General features: G+C 39.4%; 2 pseudogenes; both read right to left on the minus strand.

The window, feature by feature from the left end:
* The window catches only part of LOC112303077 (keratin, type I cytoskeletal 18-like), a 375,683-nt pseudogene that overhangs the window by 137,394 nt on the left and 219,334 nt on the right, over positions 1 to 18,955 (minus strand).
* LOC112303049 (proteasome activator complex subunit 2 pseudogene) lies at positions 8,152 to 9,959 on the minus strand (annotated as a pseudogene).

Genomic DNA, 18,955 nt, shown 5'->3' on the forward strand with positions numbered 1-18,955 from the left:
GGAAGATAAAGTGCTTCTCAGATAAGGGCAAGTTAAAGGAGTTTATCATCACCAAGCCCTTATTATATGAAACATTAAAGGGACTTATCTAAGAAAAAGAAGATAAAAATATGAACAGTAAAAATGACAGCAAACTCAGTTATTAACAACCACACCTAAAACAAAAACAAAAGCAAACTAAGCAAACAACTAGAACAGGAACAGAACCACAGAAATGGAGATCACATGGAGAGTTATCAATAGGGGAGTGGGAGAGGGAGAGAATAAATAGCATAAATGATAGATGGAAAATAGACAGGGGGAGGGTAAGAATAGTATAGGAAATGTAGAAGCCAAAGAACTTATAAGTATGACCCATGGACATGGACTATAGGGGGGGAATGTGGGAGGGAGGGGGTGGGCAGGATGGAGTGGAGTGGGGGGGGGAATGAGACAACTGTAATAGCATAGTCAATAAATATATTTAAAAAAAAGGAAAAGAAAACATGGAGGCCAAAAGCAAGTGGCTCAACATTTTTCAACTGCCGAAAGAAAAGAACTCTCAACCCAAATTCCTGTATTCAGTGAAAACATCTTTAAACAATAAAGAGGAAATCAAGACATTCTCACATGAAAGAAAACTGAGCAAATTTGTAGCCAGTAGAACTACCCTAAATTTATGGCTAAAGGAAGTTCCCTAAATAAAAATAAAACAATAAAGGAGGAATCTTGGAACATCAGGAAGAACACAGTAAGCAAAAATATGGATATGATAGACTTTCCTTTTTCTATTTAGCCTTCTAAATTATGTTTAATGGTTGTTTGATGGATAAATGTTTATGTCCCCCAAAATGTACATGTTGAAACTTTAACTCCTAATGTGACTGTTTGGAGATAGTGTCTGTGATCAGGTGATAAAGATTAAATAAAGGTCATTAGGGTAGGATCCTAATCTCATAGGTGTATAAAAAGAGAAACAGACATCAGAACTCATTCTCCCTGTCATGTGAGGACATAGAAAGAAGGCAACCATCTGCAAGCCAGCGAGTTCTCACCAAGACCTAAATCAGCTGGCACCTTGATCTTATACTTCTCAGCCTTTAGAACTATGAGAAAATTAATTTCTGTTGTTGAAACTATACTGTATATGGCATATTTTGTCATGGCAGTCTCACAGACTAATACAACAATTGAAGTAAAAAATATAGCACTGTTTGATGTGGTTCTAAAGGTATGTAAAGAAAATACTTAAAACAAATTTATTAAAATCAGGGAGGATAAAGGGATGTAAATGAAGGCAAGGTTTCTGTACCTCATTGAAAATGGTAAAGTGACACTAGCATACTGGAATACGTTATGTATGTATAGTAAAGTACTTAAAGCAACCACTAAAAAACCTATAGAAAAAGTCATACAAAAGCATTATAGATAAATCAAAATAGAACTCTAAAAAATTGTTTAACCCACCAGAAGGCAGGAAGTGAAAATAAAGAAATGGAAAAATAGAGAAAAGACAGAAAACAAAATAAAATAGGAGAATAAATCTACAACATAACATTGTATATTAATCCTTGCTGATGAATAATTCATTAGATCAGAAATTGCCCAGATAGGAAATGAACCAAAAAATCAACCAGATTTGAAATAAGCCAAGCCTAAATTAACCAAAATTCTTTGTCCCTCAGATCTATTTAAAATATTTTCCTTATGTTTAATTAAAATGTACCTCCAGATTCCAAGATGGCTGCAGAATAACTGGAAGCCGTGGCTACTTGCTTCCAGCTCCAAACCAAATTTACAGCTAAATTACAGAGAAATCAACCTGAACAACCAACTGAAAGCTAACTGATATGAAATATTATAACCAAGGAATACAGAAGAAGCTACCTAGTGACTGGTAAGAAGAGTTGAGATGTGAGGGGGAAAGTCCCCACATGCAGATGGGGTGGCAGCTGAGAAGCAGGAGAGATGGAGAGATACTGTGCTGCAGAACTCCCTCCCTGTTAGAACACAAGATCTTAAACCCATGCAGGGATCCCCAACCCAGAGCAACAGAGATGGGAAGAAGGGTCAGTGTAGCATACAGCAGTGGAAATCAGTGGGGATACACCCCACCTGGAAGACTTAGAGGGCACCTTCCGGGTAGAGTGTTCCTATTATTACAGCACAAGCCTGGGAGTTCACGGTTTGGACTCTGACTGCTGGAGAGGCTACACTGCCGCACTTGGGTCCTGCAGAGGGGTCTGGTGGCTGCACTCAGTAGTGATTTAAGGGGCCCTCTATTTTATGGGAGACTTTTGGTGGAGTCCAAAACAGTAACTAAACTATGTGGCTTGGGAAAGAGGACTGGTCTCCCCCACCTCAAGGGCACAACTGATGTCCCCATCCCCTACCAGTTGAGTCACTCATATTGCCTGTTTTCAATAGGTTTGGAACCATAGAGGAGTTGTGCAGATCTGGGATCTTTGTCTCTGTCCTGCTGTATTTGACATTGTAGGAGAGCTGCACCCAAGCAGGGACTTGGCCCAGACCTGCTGAGACCCACTGCATGGAAAGATCAAAGTATGTCGCAGGGCTGGGATATTTGACCCCATCCTGCTTGATTTGGCAACATGCCAGGGAACAACACAGAGCTGGGATTTTCATACTGTGTCTCCTAGGGAGGATTCTGTCTGGGAGCCAGAGAAGTGAGCTCTGGGCTGCATGATTACATTGTAGGGAGGCAAATCCAATATCCCCTGTGAGTTCAACTCATGTTACTCCATGAAGGGGAAGAAGTGCCTGCCCTCTCCTACAGATTTGCACAAACCACAACTGGAAACTGTTTAGATCAACCCTGCCATGACTCAGATAACTGCACTGGGTGTAGTTCAGCTGTGGGAAAGGAAGAGCAACTCAGGGTAAGGACTTTCATAGTGTGAGACCCTCAGAGTCTATTGTCTAGATCAGAACAAAGAGCTTAGCCTACTATTGTGGGCTGTGCCAGCAACTACCCCAATGGGAGACTCTTTTGATCTATCCCCCTGAGCCCAGGGAGGATGAGCTTGCTCCTGAAAAGGGGAAAGCTGGCTGTACACAACCTGCATCTTCCCCCGTGAGCTCCCCTGAGGAAACTAGGATTGGAGACTCTGGCAGAGACTGAAGGTGTTGGCTTTGAAGCAGGGACTACATTTCCCTCATTGAGTGCCTGAGTGTGCAACCCTGAAGAACCCACTAGCCCTATCTCAACTCTCCTGGGCTCATCCTACAGTCACTCAACAGAAGGCTCCAGAGGAAAACCAAGCAACCTCAGGGGAGGCAGTGTAGCTGATAGGTGGAGGTAGACTTCAGGGAACCCTGGTCCTTTTACAGATCTTCCCCCAGCTCTGAGCTGGAGGAAGCAGACCCTTGTACACAGATCAGCCCCTAACACACACATGCAGGACCAGTAGACACAGACACAGACAGTGAACAGACTAATAGGTACAGACAGGTGACCTAAGACTGGTTACACACAACATCTGACAGTGACATGTACCTTATCCCAACCCACATGGACCCAGAACCAACACGAACACTGGTCGGCTTCAGACCACACCATAGCTCTGTACAACTAGCCACTCAAGTGGGTTACTCAAAGCAGATTTGGACAGGCACCCAAACCTTCTGGGAACAACTCCACCTTGGGGGAAGCCCCTACACAGTGTCTCATACATGATGTTTCCCAGCCTGAAGGATTAACTCCACCCACAAAAAGGACAACAGTATTCAAGACTTAACTACAACAGGAGGTACACATAACCTATAAGAAACACTCCTGGAGCAAGAAACTCAGGTGATCTGAAGATTGTGCCACTGAGCCAAATAAGACACTTTCATCACGAAACCATGAAAACAAGTTTGAGAGACATAGCAGATCTACCTAACATACAAAGATGAAATGAGGAGACAAAAAGAAATGCCTCCCAAAAAGCACTAGAGAAATCCCCAGAAAAAAAATTTTAAAATGGATGAAATGGAAGCAACCAAAATACCAGATGCAGAGTTTAAAATAATACTTATAAGAATGCTCAAGGACCTTAGGGGAAAAATGGATGATCTCAGTAAAAATTTAAACAGAGATATAGTAAGCATTAAAAAGGACGTAGAAACCATAAAGAGAACCTGTAATAAATGAAGAATACAGTATCTAAAATGAATAATACACTAGAAGGAGTCAAAAGTAGGTTAGATGAAGCAGAGGATCAAATCAGCAAATTAGAGGACAAGATAACAGATCCACCCAAGGTGAAGATAAAAAAGAAAACAGAATTAAGAGAAATTAAGAAAGTTTAAGGAACCTCTAGGGCAACATCAAGCATAACAACATCCACATCATAAGGGTAACAGAAGGAGAACAAGAAATAGAGAACCTGTTTAAAGAAATAGTGGCAAAAAAAACTTTCCTAACCCAGTGAAGAAAAAAGTCACACAAATTCAGGAATCACAGAGGGTCCCAATGAAGGTGAACCCAAAGAGACCCATACCAGAACCATCATAATTAAAATTGCAAAGGTTAAAGACAAAGAGAGAATCTTAAAGACAACAAGAGAGAGGCAGTTAGTTACCTACAAGGGAGTTCCCATAAGTCAGTCAGCTGATTTCTCAACAGAAAAATTTCAGGCCAGGAGGAATTGGCATTAAGTATTCAAGTGACAAAAGAAAAAAAAAAAAAAAAAAGACTTGCAACCAAGACTAGTCTATCCTGCAGGCTGTCATTTAAAATTGAAGGCAAAATAAAAAACATCCCAGGCAGAATGAAAAACAAAAATACAAAAAACCAAAAAGACCAAATAAAAACCCAAAAGCTAAAAGCTCATTACCACCAAACCAGTATTGCAAGAAATGTTAAAGAAACTGCTTTAAGAAGAAGAAATAGAGAGAGAGAGAACATGGTATAAAGAAAAAAATGGCAATAAATATGTACCTATCAATAATCACCTTAAATAAAAATAAACTAAATGTCCCAATTGAAAGATATAAGATAGCTGGGTGGATAAGAAAATATGACCCAGAAATAAGCTGTCTACAAGAAACCCATCTCAGGACAAAAAATTCACACAGGCTGAAAGTGAAAGGTTGGAATCAAATATTCCATGCAAATGGAAGTGAGTGAAAAGCTGAGGTAACAATATCTGACAAAATAGACATCTAAGCATAGATGATAACAAAAGACAAAGAAGGTAACCACATAATACTAAAGGAATCAATCCAACAAGAGGATATAGCTCTTCTAAACTTATATCGACCTTTTTATATATAAGGAGCACCTAAATATATATGTAAAAAAAATCTTTGTGGACTATAAGAGACTAAGCAATGCAATCATGGTAGAGATCTTGAACACCCCACTGTAATCAATGGATAGAACTTCCAGACCAAAAAAAAAAAAAAAACCCAACAAGAAAACAGCAACCTTTTAAAAAAAATTTTATTTATTTTTAGAGAGAGGAGAAGGGAGGGAGAAAGAAAGGAAGAGAAATATCAATATGTGGTTGCCTCTCACATGCTCCCTACCAGGGACCTGGTCCGCAACACAGGCATGTGTCCTGACTGGGAATTGAACTGGCGACCCTTTGGTTCATAGGCCAGCACTCAGTCCACTGAGCCACATCATCCAGGGCAGAAAACAGCAACCTTAAATGGCACACTAGATTGGATGGGTTTGATTGATATTTACAGAACATTTCATCCCAATGCAGCAGAATACACATTTTTCTCAAGTGCACATGAAACAATCTCAAAGACAGACCACATGTTAGAACACAAAATAAATCTTAACAAATTCAAGAATACTTAAATAATATCAAGCATCTTCTCCAATCACAATGGCATAAAACTAGAAATCACTTCAACAACAACAACAAAAAAAAACAAAAAAATTTCAAATACATGCAGGATAAATAGCATGTTACTAACCAGCAAATGTCTTATCAATGAGATCAAGCAAGATATCAAAAACTACCTGGAAGCAAATGGAAATGGACATATATAATCCCCAAATTTATGGGACACAGCAAAAACAGCCCTGAGAGGAAAATTCATAGCATTAGAGGCATACCTCAAGAAACAAGAAAAATCTCGTACAAAAAATTTAACCCTATACCTAAAATAACAAGAGAAAGAACAACAAAAAAAGCCTAGAGTAAGTAGAAGGAAGGAAATAATAAAGATTGGAGAGGAAATAAATGACATAGAGACTAAAATTATAATATAAAAGAGTAATGAAGCCAAAACCTGGTTCATTGAAAAGATAAACAAGATTGACAACATTTAACCAGATTCATCAAAAAAAACGGAGAAGACCCAAATAAAATCAGAAATGAAAGAACAGAAGTTAACAACTGATATCACCAAAATACAAAGGACTGTAAGAAAATGCTATGAAAACTATATGACAAAAAATTAGACAACATTGGTGAAATGGATGAATTTCTAGAAACATACAACCTTCCAAAACTCTATCAAAAAGAATCAGAAAACTTGAATAGATTGATTATAATTAATGAAATTGAAGCAGTAATTAAAAGACTCCTAGAAAACAAAATTCCTGGACCCAATGGCTGCACAGGCGAATTTTACCAAACATTCAAAGAAGAGCTAACACGTATCATTCTCAGACTAATACAAATAATTCAAGAGGAGGGAGCAATTCCAACCTCTTTTTACAAGGACAGCATTATTCTAATTCCAAAGCCAGATAGAGATACAACAAAGAAAGAAAATTATGGGTCAATATTCCTGAATATAGATGCTAAAATCCTCAACAATATAAATAGCAAACTGAATCCAGCAATACATTAAAAAGATCATATGCCATGATCAAATGGGATTTATTGAGGATGCAAGATTGTTATAATATTCAGAAAACCAATAAACATGATATATCACATCAACAAAATAAAGAATAAAAATCACATGACTATATCAATGCAGAAAAAGCATTTAATATAATCCATCACCCATTTATGATGAATACTCACAGAAAAGTGGAAATAGAGGAATCAGACCTCTACATAATAAAGGCAATATATAAAAACCTACTCCTACCATCATACTCAATGGGCAAAAACTAAGTGTTTCCCTTAAGATCAGGAACAAGACAGGAATGTTTGCTTTCAACATAGTACAGGAATTCCTAGCCATAGCAATTAGATAAAAAGGAGAAATAAAAGACACCCAAATTGGAAATAAAGAAGTTAAACTGTCATTATCTGCAGATGATATGATATTGTATGTAGAAAACTCTAAAGACTTCACCAAGGAGAGCCAAGATGGCAGAGGAGTAAGTGGAAGTTACACTAACCTCCTCCTAGGACCAATCTGGAATTACAACTAAATTGTGGAGAAATCACCTGGAACGAACAACTGAAGAAGTCTTATAACCATAGACAGACAGAAGAATCACCTTCAGCAAGACAAGACTGGTGGGGAGTGCAGTGGACACACAAGAGGGCTAGATGGGCTCCCACAGGAGCCAGTGGAAGCATCAGAGGGATATATAAGTGGCAGGTTGTATCCCCCTGAGAAGTGTGGCATCTAAACCCTAAGCTGGGATCCCCAGCCTAGATCAGCAGAGCCCAAAAAGTACACAGATAACACCCAGCTGCAAAAAGCAGCAGGGTTGCTCTCTGTCAGAGATGGATAGCTGGAGATGAAAAGAGCTATTTAAAAGGCCAACACATAAATTTTCATTTGCAGTCACTTACTCTGGGCCCCAGCAAAGGGTGAGTGGAGGGGCAGAGTGGACGAGAGATGCTTGAAGAGAGACTGGGGACTGGAGGCTTTGGGTGAGAACTGAGAGAGTAGCCACTGGATCCCAGTGCTGAGTCATCCCCCATACTGCACCAGCTATCTTGCTCAGGCAGACCACCCCCTCAAAGTGGCAGCAGCCTTAGGGGTAACAATAGCCCCGCCCCCAAAAGGGATTCTGCCCCATCCTGTGGTGATTAAGCCTGACTGCTAAGTGCAGAGTGACTTGATGAACAACTGAAGGAATCAGCCACAGAGAGGAGACGCTGGCAGTCTTGATCAGGCTGCCTAAGGCCAGACAGGGACACCTTCTGACATCACCAGAAGTGGATCCAGAAAGAAAAAAAACAGTGATAAATACTAGATGCTACTGAGCCAAAATCCACCATGGTCTTTTTCCATGATTTGTGATATTTTCTTTCTTGCATAGCTTGTTAACATTCATTTCCTGTCCTTCAAGTTTGTGCACATTAAGTCACTAGATTTTGTACTATAGTTTATTTCAATTCACGTATTTGCCCCTCCCTACTCTTACCCCATTTTACCTTCTTCTTTCCTCTTATTATTTTCATATTAAATTTTGTTTTCTTTCTGCTACAATTTCTTTCCATTCTCCACTCTTATTATTTCTCCCCTGTCCAGCCTCTCTAAACCAATTTTCTTGTCAATGGTCATCTCATTCTTTTTCCTACTCTTAAAATACCTGCACTCTTTCTCCACATTTACCAATCTTTGCTCATTGGTTGTGGATAGGATAGTTGTTGCATTTTTCAATTTTAACACTATATCTTCGTTAATTTTGTATTTCAACTCTCAAATTTTATGGTTCCGCTCTCCTACTCTTTTTTTCTCCCAAATTTTAATGTTAGCGTCTTTTTTTCTTTCCTTTTCACTTGCTTTTCCTTTTTTCTCTTTATTTCTTTTCATTTTATCTAAAATTTTAATTTTTCCCTGTCTAAGCCTGGTTTTCTTCCTCAATCTTGGTATCCCTTCTGTCTCTATCATTTCAAATTCAATTCCCTTTCCCCTGGACAACTCATAAGTTTTTCTTTCTTTTTTCCCTCTTATTCCCATCCCACCAATATTAATTTTAGATCATTTTTTGTTCATAGTACTGTGGTGGTGGATCTTTCTCTCCAATTTGGTTGCTATCTTTTTTATTACTTATTTACAATTTTCCTTTTTCTTTCACTCTTTATTTCAATTTCTGTTTAAATCTAATATTATAAGCTAAACTTCTCTTACTCAATTCTGCATTCTTCATTCCCTTTTTCATTTATGACATAAATTTTACTTTCTGTATTGCATTGCTCCAATTCCCTATTCTTATTAGTGCTCCTCCCTGTACCCACTCAAAATCCTTCTTTCAGTAGGTCATCTCCTATTCACTTTTCTATCTTTTTTTTTTCCACAAAAAGTACTGGTAATTTATTTCTTTTCTAGTCCTAGGCTCAGTATATAGATGGCTTCTCTTCACCCTTTGGGTTGACAATTTTCTCCAAGTTTTTGCTGATGATATGATAAAGCTCAGCATAGAAGGCCCTCAGGTCCAGCACCATGGCCCTGAGTTCCCCATAGGCTGTCTCATCTCTTTCGTGCACCAGGGCCCGGTAATCCATTACATGGCCACAGCATCCCCACATTCTGAGATGTACTTGGAAATGGTTGTCTGGAAAGCTTCTACTTTGGTATTGACCACATTTACCCTCCCCAACACCTTCTCCTGGATTGCCACCCCAAAGTCATTTCCATCCTCAATCTTGGGGATCAAGTGCTGGATCCATGTGATCACCAGAATACATTTTTCTTTGAGAGTCCAGACTTCTGGCTTAACCAGGGCAAGTAGGGCCAGAAACTTCTTATTCCCAGGGAGAAAGTCACACTTAGGGACTTCCTTCTTCTCTTGTTTATCTGTTTCCCTCTCATCATCCTTGGGTGGGGGGTCTGGAATAGGGATGTCCAGTGGGGCTTGGAGAGACGTCAGGTCGGTCATGTTGAGGGAGTCCTCTTGCAAGAGCTGATTCAGGTGTATGATTTTCTGTGGCAAGAATCTGTAGAGGAATTCCTCAGCCTCCTGGAAAAGTTTTTGCCTGAAGAAATCCACCTGTTTGTGGGCTTCCCCACTCAGGTGCATCCCACAAGGCTTGGCCATACTGCTTCAGTTTGCTAGATTTCGGTCTCCTGGCTCACCTCCTGTCCTATCTCTTTTTAATAGTTAAAGTTATATTAACCATATTTTATTTTTTGAAAGATTTTATTTATTTGTTTTTAGAGAGGAGAAGGGAGGGAGAAAGAGAGAGAAATAACAATGTGTCATGGCTCCTCATGTGGCCCCCACTGGGGACTTGGCCCACAACCCAGGCATGTGCCCTGACTGGGAATCAAACTGGCAACCCTTTGGTTTGCAGCCCACACTCAATCCACTGAACTATGCCAACCAGGGCTCACTTTCCTTTCTTATAATAGTCTTAATATCTTTACATGCTCATTAATACTGGTTCATTGGCTGTTCATAGTGGGATTGCTAGTGGGAATTATTTTCGTAGGTGTGGATTTGTTCCCTGCGCTTTATGGTTTTGTTCTGGAAGTACCTGCACAACATACAGGACATGTTGGGCAGAGTGACCCTCAGTCAACCAGTTGGAGGGATGGACCCACAAAAGGAATACCTAACAACAATCAAAACCCAATTACAACCAGAGACCCAACATAAATGGCATAAAGGATATCCAAAGAGCATCAAGTTCAGGAGATCAAGGAGATTGCACCACTGAATCTCACAGGTATCCTAGATGGAAGTTCATACCACAAATGTAGGAGTCAAAACAGTTCAATTTAAGAACCAGAAGCAAACAAGAAGAGTCTCCCCCCAAAATGGGAAGACAAAGAAACAACTCCAAACCAAAATAAAGCAGGAATTCCCAGAAAGAGTGCTAAATGGAATAGAGGCAAGTAAACTATCAGATATAGAGTTCAAAACAATGGTTATAATGAAGCTCAATGAGCTCACTGAGAATTACCAAAAACTACAGGGAAGCTACAATGAAATTAATGAAAGTTACATCAGCATGAAAAAGGAAACAGAAACTATCAAGAGCCAAGAGGAACTAAAGACTACAATATCTAAATTGAAAAAGACAGTAGAAGGAATCCAAAGCACGCTAGATGAAGCAGAGGATCAAATCAGAGAGCTGCAGGACAAGATAGAAAAAAACTCCCAGAAAGAGCAAGAAAAAGAAAAAAGACTCAGAGAATGAAAAGGTGTTAAGGTAAATGTGGACAATATGAAACAGAATAATAGCTGTATAGTAGGGATACCAGATGGAGAAGAAGAAGAGCAAGGGATAGAAAACCTGTTTGAAAAAGTAATGATGGAAAACTTCCCCAATTTGATGAGAGAAAAAGTCACATAGATCTAGGAAGCACAGAGGGTTCCAATCAAGAGGAACCCACACAGGCCCACTTCAAGACACATCATAATTAAAACGGCAATATTGCAAGACAAAGAGAGAATCTTAAAGGCAACAAGGGAGAAACAGGAAGTAACATGCAAGGGAGCCCCAGTAAGGCTAGCAGCTGACTTCTCAATGGAAACGCTCCAAGACAGAAGAGAATGACAAGGAATATTCCAAGTAATGAAAACCAAGGGCCTACAATCAAGATTACTCTACCCAGCAAGGTTCTCAATTAAAATGGAAGGCCAAATGAGGAATTTCCCAGACAAAAGAAGGCTCAAAGAATACAACTCCTCCAAACAAGCTCTGCAAAATATGCTAAAGGGTCTGCTTTAAGAAGAGTAAGAGAGAGAGGCACACAGATACAAGGGATAAAATGGCAATGAATAAGTACCTATCAATAATAACCTTAAACATAAATGGACTAAATGTTCCAATGAATACATAGAATAGCTGAATGGATAAGAAAGCATGACCCACACATATGCTGCCTACAAGAGACCCACCTCAGGACAAAAGACCTACACAGACTGAAAGTGAAGGGCTTGAAACAAATTTTCCAAGCAAATGGACAGTGAAAAAAAGGTAGGGGGCAATACTCATATCATAAAAAATAGACTTCAAAAAAAGGGCCATAAAGAGAGACCCAGAAGGTCATTTCATAATACTCAAGGGAAGAATCCACCAAGAAGACATAAACATTGTAAATATATATGCACCCATCATAAGAACACCTAAATACATAAAGAAAATCTTGGAAGACTTCACGGAAGATATTAACAGCAACACAATTATAGTAGGGGATTTTAAGTCACCACTGTCAAAGATCGACAGTTCTTCCACACAATATCAACAAAGATATTGTGGCATTGAACAATGCCCTAGATGAAATGGACTTAACTGATATATATAGAGCTTTTCATCCCAAAGAAGCAAAATACACATTCTTTTGAAGTGTACATGGAACATTTTCAAAGATAGACCACATGATAGGACACAAAACAAACCTCAACAAGTTCAAGAAAATTGAAATCATATCAAGCATTTTCTCTGACCACAAGGGACTAAAACTAGAAACAAATCCAAAGTAAAAAACCCCAAAACACCCAAAACCATGGAGATTGAATAGCATGCTATTAAACAATGAATGGGCGAAGAACAATAGGGAAGAAATCAAAAAGTTTTTGGAAACAAACAAAAATGAACTCACAACAATCCAAACCCTATGGAACACAGCAAAGGCAGTCCTGAGAGGGAAGTTCATAGTGATACAGGCCTACCTAAAAAGAATACAAACATTTCAAATAAACAGCTTAACCCTACACCTACAAGAACTTGAGGAACAACAACAAAGACAGCCCAGAGCAAGTACAAGGAAGGAAATAACCAAGATCAGAGCAGAATTAAATGACATGGAGACTAAAAGCACAATTGTAAGGAACAACAAATCCAGGAGCTGGTTCTTTGAAAAGATAAACAAAATTGACAAGCCTTTAAGTAGGCTCATCAAGAAGAAAAGAGAGAGGATCCAATTAAACAGAATTAGAAATGAAAGAGGAGAGATTACAACTGATACCACAGAAATACAAAGGATTGTAAGAAATTACTATGAAGAACTGTATGCTAAGAAATTTGAAAACCTAGATGAAATGGACACATTTCTAGAAAAATATAATCTTCCAACCAAAACTGAATGAAGAAGAAGCAGAAAACCTGAACAGACCAATATCAGCAAAGGAAATTGAAGCAGTCATCAAAAACCTCCCATCACACAAAAGCCCTGGACCAGATGGTTTCACAGGAGATTTCTACAAAGCATTTAAGGAAGAGCTAACCCCTATCCTTCACAGACTATTCAAAAAAATCCAAACTGATGGAAGACTCCCAAACTCTTTTTATGAAGCCAGCATCATCCTAATCCCAAAACCAGATAAAGACACAACAAAGAAAGAAAACTTCAGGCCAATATCGCTGATGAACATAGATGCTAAAATTCTCAACAAAATATTGGCAAGCAGCATCCAGCAATACATTAAAAAGATCATACAGCATGACCAAGTGGGATTCATCCTAGGGATGCAAGCATGGTACAATACTCACAAATCAATAAACATAATACATCACATCAACAACAGCAAAGACAAAAATCACATGATCATAACAGATGCGGAAAAAGCATTTTATAAGTTACAGCACCCATTTATGATAAAAACACCCAGCAAAGTGGGAATAGAGGGAGCATTCCTCAACATAATAAAGGCCATATATGAGAGACCTACAGCCAACATCATACTCAATGGACAAAAACTTAGAGCTTTCCTACTAAGATCAGGAACAAGACAAGGATGCCCTCTCTCACCACTCCTATTCAACATAGTATTGAAAGTCCTAGCCACAGCAATCAGACAACAAAAAGAAATAAAAGGGATCCAAATTGGAAAGGAGGGAATGAAATTGTCACTGTTTGCAGATGACATGATAGTGTACATGGATAATCCTATAAACTCCACCAAAAAAAACTACTCGACCAAAGAAATGAATTTGGCAGAGCACCATGATGGCGGCGTAGGTAGATACACTGCCCCTCCTCACACAACCAGAACTGACAGAAAATCGAATGACAAGGAAGTCCGACACCAAGTAGATAAAAAAGAAACATACATGCAGACCGGTAGGAGGGGCGGAGACCGGCACCGGGGCAGAGAGGACTCGCGTGGCCATGGCGGGACCAAGACAGGTGGAGTGTGGGACTAACGGGGCAGGCAGTCTGACCACTAGCAGACCCCGTGGCCCTACATTCGCGCACAGATAAACAGAGAGGGTCGGGCTCAGAGTGGTGGAGAACAGGGCAGGCAGAGCAGCGGGTAGCACCCCGCGACCCCACATTCACACACAGATAAACCGGGAGGAACAGCGGGGAGTGAAGCAGACCTCGCAGCCCAGGGGTCCAGTGCGGGGAAATAAAGCCTGAGACCTCTGATTGAAAACACCCGTGGAGGTTGGGGTGGCAGCAGGAGAGACTCCCAGCCTCACAGGTGAGGTCATTGAAGAGACCCACAGGGGCCTAGAGTGTGCACAAGCCCACCCACTCGGGAACCAGCACCAGAGGGGCCCAAATTCATTGTTGGTAGAGAAGGGAGTGACTGAAATCGGTGGAGAGTGGAGCAAGCTGCCATTGCTCCCTCTCGGCCCTTCCCCACATACAGCATCACAGCCCAGAGATCAGAGTTACCCTGCCCTGCCCCGGGAACACCTAAGTCTCCGCCCCTTTAAGTAACAGACACACCAAGAAAAAAAAAATGGCCCAAATGACAGAACACTTCAAAGCTCCAGAAAAAATACGACTAAGCGAGGAAGAGATAGCCAACCTATCAGATGCACAGTTCAAAACACTGGTTATTAAGACGCTCACAGAATTGGTTGAATTTGTTCGAAAACTAGATGAAAAAATGAAGGCTATGCCAAGAGAAACAAAGGAAAATATACAGGGAACCAATAGTGAGGTGAAGGAAACTGGGACTCAAATCAATGGTGTGGACCAGAAGGAAGAAAGAAACATCCAACCAGAAAAGAAGGAAGAAACAAGAATTCGGAAAAATGAGGAGAGGCTTAGGAACCTCCAGGACATCTTGAAACGTTCCAACATCCGAATTATAGGGGTGCCAGAAGGAGAAGAGGAAGAACAAAAAATTGAAAACTTATTTGAACAAATAATGAAGGAGAACTTCCCCAGTCTGGCAAAGGAAATAGACTTCCAGGAAGTCCAGGAAGCTCAGAGAGTCCCAAAGAAGCTGGACCCAAGGAGGAACACACCAAGGCACATCATAATTACATTACCCAAGATTAAGCAGAAGGAGAGAATCTTAGAAGCAGCAAGAGAAAAGAACACAGTTACCTACAAAGGGGTTCCCATAAGACTGTCAGCTGATTTCTCAAAAGAGACCCTACATGCAAGAAGGGGCTGGAGAGAAATATTCCAACTCATGAAAGGCAAGGACCTACATCCAAGATTACTGTATCCAGCAAAGCTATCATTTAGAATGGAAGGGAAGATAAAGTGCTTCTCAGATAAGGTCAAGTTAAAGGAGTTCATCATCACCAAGCCCTTATTATATGAAATGTTAAAGGGACTTATCTAAGAAAAAGAAGATAAAAAACATAAACAGTAAAAATGACAGCAAACTCACAGTTATTAACAAACACACCTAAAACCAAAACAAAAGCAAACTAAGCAAACAACTAGAACAGAAACAGAACCACAGAAATGGAGATCACATGGAGGGTTATCAATAGGGGATTGGGAGGGGGAGAGAGGGGGGAAAGGTACAGAGAATAAATAGCTTAAATGATAGGTGGAAAATAGACAGAGGAAGGGTAAGAATAGTGTAGGAAATGTAGAAGCCAAAGAACTTATAAGTATGACCCATGGACATGAACTATAGGGGGGGAATGTGGGAGGGAGGGGTGGGCAGGATGGAGTTGAGTGAAGGGGCGGAAATGGGACAACTGTAATAGCATAATCAATAAATATATCCAAAAAAAAGAAATGAATTTGGCAAAACAGCTGGATACAAAGTCAATACTCAGAAATCAAAGGCATTCCTGTATGCCAACAATGAAACAGCAGAAACAGAAATCAGGAAAAAAATCTCATTTGATATAGCAACAAGTAAAATAAAGTACCTAGGAATAAACCGAACCAAGGAGGTAAAAGACCTGTACTCAGAAAACTACACAACACTGAAGAAAGAAATTAAGGAAGACACAAATGGAAGTACCATGCTCAAGGACTGGAAGAATTGACATCATCAGCATGGCCATACTACCCAAAGTGATTTATAGATTCAATGCAATCCCTATTAAAGTACCAATGACATATTTCACAGATATAGAACATTATATAAACACTTCAGAAATTTATATGGAACCATAAATGACCCTGAATAGCTGCAGCAATTTTGAGAAGAAGAAGAAAGCAAGAGGGATCACAATACCTGATATCAAACTGTATTACAAGGCCACTGTAATCAAAATAGCCTGGTATTGGCATAAAAACAGGCACATGGATGAATGGAACAGAACAGAGAGCCCAGAAATAAACCCAAGTCTTTATGGTTAATTAATATTTGACGAAGGAGGCAGGAGCATAAAATGGAGCAAAAATAACCTCTTCAACAAATGGTATAGGGAGATCTGGACAGCTACATGCAAAAAAATGAAACTCGATTACCAACTTACACCATACACAAAAATAAATTCAAGATGGATAAAAGACTTAAATGTAAGTCGTAACACCATAAAAGTCCTAGAGGAAAACATTGGCAGGAAGATCTCAGACATTCCAGGCAGCAACATCCTCACAGACACGTCCCCTCTAGCAAGGGACATAAAGGAAAGAATAAACAAATGGGACCTCATCAAAATAAAAAGATTCTGCAGGGATAAAGAAAACAGCATTAAAATACAAAGAGAACCAACAGTATGGGAAAACATATTTGCCAGTGATACCTCAGACAAGGGCCTGATCTCCAAAATATATAAAGAACTCACATGACTCCACTCCAGGAAGACAAACAACCCAATTAAAAAATGGGCAAAGGACTTGAACAGACACTTCTCCAAGGAAGACATACAGAGGGCCCAGAGACATATGAAAAGATGCTCAGCATCACTAGCCATCAGAGAGATGCAAATTAAAACCACAATGAGGTACCATCTCACACCAGTCAGAGTGGCCAACATAAACGAATCAACAAACAAATGTTGGAGAGGATGCGGAGAGAAGGGAACCCTAGTGCACTGTTGGTGGTAATGCAGACTGGTGAGGCCACTGTGGAAAACAGTATGGAATTTCCTCAGAAAACTAAAAATGGAACTGCCCTTTGACCCAGCAATTCCACTGCTGGGATTATACCCTAAGAGCCCTGAAACACCAATTGAAAAGAATCTATGCACCCCAATGTTCTTAGCAGCATTTTTTACAATAGGCAAGTGCTGGAATTATCCTAAGTGCCTGTCAGTAAATGAGAGGATTAAAAAACTGTCGTACCTTTACACAATAGAATACTAGGCAGTAGAAAGAAGGAAGGAGCTCCTACCCTTCAAAACAGCATGGATGTAAGTGGAGAGCATTATGCTAAGTGAAACAAGCCAGGTGGTGAAATACAAATACCATATGATCTCATTTAGAAGTGGAACCTAATCTACAAAACAAATAATCAAGCAAAATACAACCAGATACATGGAATTAAAGAACAAACTGACAGTGGCCACAGAGGAGAGGAGAGGGGAATAATGGGGGAAAGAAGGGGAAGGGTGAAGTCAAGGAACATGTATAAAGGATCCATGGACAAATACAACATGGTGGAGGATTGAATGAAGGAGGAGGGTAGGGAAGGGGAGAGTAATGGGGCAAATATAGGGACATCTGTAACTGAACAACAAAATTTTTTTTAAAGACTTCAGCAATACACTACTAGATTTAGTAAATGAATTTGTCAAGGAAACAGGATACAAAATTAATATTGAGAAACTGGTGGCATTTTTATAAGCCAATAATGAACTCTCAGAAACAGAAACTAAGAACACAATCCCATTTATTATTGCAACAACAAAAAAAATATTTGGCACCTAGGAATAAATGTAACCAAGGAGGTAAAAACCTTTATTCAGAAAACTATATAGGGCATTGAAGAAAGAAATTAAGGAAGATAGAAGTGGTAATGTATACTGTATTCATGGATTGGAAGAATTAACATCATTGAAATGCCCATACTATACAAAGCAAGCTACAGATTTAGCAATTCCTATTAAAATACCAATGGCATATTTCACAGATCTATAACAAATATTCCAAAAGTTCATATGGAACCAAAATGGACCCCAAATTGCCTCAGCAATCCTAAGAATAAAGTTGGAGGTATCACAATACTGATATCAAACTATACTACAAGTCCATTGTGATCAAAACTACTCGGTACTGGCATAAGAACAGCATATAGATCAATAAAACAGAACAGAGAGCCCAAAAATCAACACATGCCTTTATGGTCAATTAATATTTGACAAATGAGACAAGAATATACAATGTAGTAAAGACAGTCTTTAAATAAATGGTGTTGGGAAAACTGGACAGGTTCATGCAAAATAATGAAATTAGATCACCAATTTACGCCACACACAAGAACACAAAATAGATAAAACACGTAAGTACAAGTTAAAAAACCATAAAAATTTTAGAGAAAAAAGGGAAGAAAATATCAGACACTACACATAGCAGTATTTTTGCCAATATATCTCCTTGGGTAAGGGAAACAAAAAAAAAATAAACAAATGGGATTACGTCAGATTAAAAAGTTTCTGCACAGATAAAGAAACCATCAACAAAAGGAAAAGGAAATCCACTGTATGGAAGTACACACAAAGCTTGTCCTGAATGTATCCAGCCATGCAATATGAAAAATAGAGACATTTATTGAAGAAGATACAAAATACAAGAAACATTGTACATAGGACAATGATGCCTCAATCCCCTTCAAAGTAGACACCTTGGGACCCCCCCAGTGAAAAATCAGCTGCCCCTTCATATTTTCCCAGTTCATCAACAGTCTGAAGAAATCCCTTCGCTTCCAAAGGTGATTTTAGTTTTGGGAAAAGCTAGAAGTTGCAAGTTGCCAAATCTTGGCTGTAGAGGGGCTGAGTCATCAGGGTGATTTGATGTTTTGCCAAAAATCTCTTCACGAGATGTGATG

This window comes from Desmodus rotundus, chromosome 6, assembly GCF_022682495.2.
Source record: "Desmodus rotundus isolate HL8 chromosome 6, HLdesRot8A.1, whole genome shotgun sequence".
Classification (NCBI taxonomy): domain Eukaryota; kingdom Metazoa; phylum Chordata; class Mammalia; order Chiroptera; family Phyllostomidae; genus Desmodus; species Desmodus rotundus.